Source organism: Schistocerca cancellata, chromosome 5 (genome assembly GCF_023864275.1).
Source record: "Schistocerca cancellata isolate TAMUIC-IGC-003103 chromosome 5, iqSchCanc2.1, whole genome shotgun sequence".
Taxonomy (NCBI): domain Eukaryota; kingdom Metazoa; phylum Arthropoda; class Insecta; order Orthoptera; family Acrididae; genus Schistocerca; species Schistocerca cancellata.
The window spans coordinates 22987761-22989706 of NC_064630.1; the positions used below are offsets into that span (position 1 = coordinate 22987761).

General features: G+C 44.3%; 1 non-coding gene across 1 annotated transcript; it reads left to right on the top strand.

The window, feature by feature from the left end:
* The first annotated feature begins 1244 nt into the window (after positions 1-1244).
* On the top strand, positions 1245-1317 carry Trnar-gcg (transfer RNA arginine (anticodon GCG)). Its single transcript has one exon. It is a non-coding gene; the product is annotated as a tRNA-Arg (tRNA).
* The last annotated feature ends 629 nt before the right edge of the window (positions 1318-1946 follow it).

Consider the following 1946-nt stretch of genomic DNA (forward strand, 5'->3'; position numbering starts at 1 on the left):
CACCAATTTTCAAACACTTCTCCTCACAGCTGTCTAAGGTGACACTCTTGTTTATAAGACTCACTTAAGGAAATGGAGTCTTACAACCTTGGGAATCAATGAGGACGTGTTCACTGCCGTTAGTTACCGCTCTCAGAGGAGCCCAGTCACGGGGACGAAGTCTCCAGCACGCGCTGGCTCCAGCGGCGCTATTTCGGACGCATCTTACGGCATCTGCAGCTGCAGCTGCAGCTGCAGCTGCAGCGCCTCGGCCTGCCCTGTGCCACCGTCCACATTTATATCCCGCTGGCGGGCAGGTCACGTGGTCGGCGACAGCGCCGATCGCCTTCTGTTACAGCCAATCAGCCCAATTGAGTTGATCAAGCCGCTGCCAGGCCGGCCTATCCCCCGCCCAGCAGCAGGAGGGCATGCGAAGAAGAGATTTCACTGTCCACTACAGGGCTACGATTACGCCCGGAGGCTTGGGAACGACAATGTGGCACACCCTGTCTTGGACACAAGCTAAATCACAGCAGCCATACTGTTGAAACAAAGCGTGTGTGTTATTTCAGCACCACGCGTTTTGATGGTTGACGTCACCAGCTTCATATAAGGAATTACGTATTCATATTCCTGGTGTTGGTGCAAACCACATACACCTTTTCACAGTAGCAAGTGCAGAACTGGTTACAATTCGTATTTTGAGATAAAGTAAACCCAGAGAAGATGCTGCATACTGCCGTTTGTTGTATGTGGTCTCAACTGTACGAGTGGTGTTACTCTCTAACAGTGTAGCACTTCACCTTCCCTGAAGAACATATACAACAAATATCCATATGCAGCTTCTTTTTGGCTTTACTTACATCCAAAATACGCTTTGCACTTGGCCTGCTGCTGTGGAAAGGTGACTGTCCTCTACACCAACACCAAGAATATGTATACATAATTCAATACCTGAAGACTATGGTATGAGCCACTGAAGCGAGTAGTGGTACGAAATTAACATGTGACTGATGCGGAAAAACTATTTTATTTATATTCAATTATCAGTCCCTCCTCATCACGATACCATCCTTTATGGACGAAATAATTAATTCGGAAGTCTGTCCGAAGCTTGAAAGGTGGCTACACTGAGCCACAGCGCCAGAGATCGCGCCAGAGAGTATTGTTCTGCCGCCTCCACTGGCACTGATTATTGAGACGTAGCGGCAGGCAGTTCTTGTAGAAATGTTTAATTTCTGCTGATGAACAGTGTGATCAGTGATGGCCCTGTAGCGCAATGGATAACGCTTCTGACTGCGTATCAGAAGATTCCAGGTTCGTATCCTGGCAGGGTCGCCACGTGCATGGGGGCTTATTTAAAATAATACTGCAGATAATTTTTTTAGTAGCTGTAAGTCCGATTACGCTGTTTCGTAAACGGCTGGCCCTGACTAGTTTTAGTACGCAATCTGACTGCATAGAACAACAACAAAGAATGAAATGAAAATTTTCATTAACACAATTAATTAATTAAGTCCCCAGCAACTATAAAACCAACGCCACAACAAGCACAAGTGTAGCTGTTCTGTATGTGGTAGTATGACTCAACGCACATCTGGCACGGTTCTTCTTCAACAAGACAAGAATTTTTAACTATTGATGTGATAAAAGAAAATTAGAAATACTATAATTGTGCAAGAAAACCAAAATTACACTCTAATACAAGAACACAAGCCAGATGCTTTGTTACAGGTTCAGTCAACAAAGCATCTGGCTTGTGTTCTTGTATTAGAGTGTAATTTTGGTTTTCTTGCACAATTATAGTATTTCTAATTTTCTTTTATCACGTCAATATTTAAAAATTCTTGTCTTGTTGAAGAAGAACCGTGCCAGATGTGCGTTGAGTCATACTACCACATACAGAACAGCTACACTTGTGCTTGTTGTGGCGTTGGTTTTATAGTTGCTGGGGACTTAATTAATTA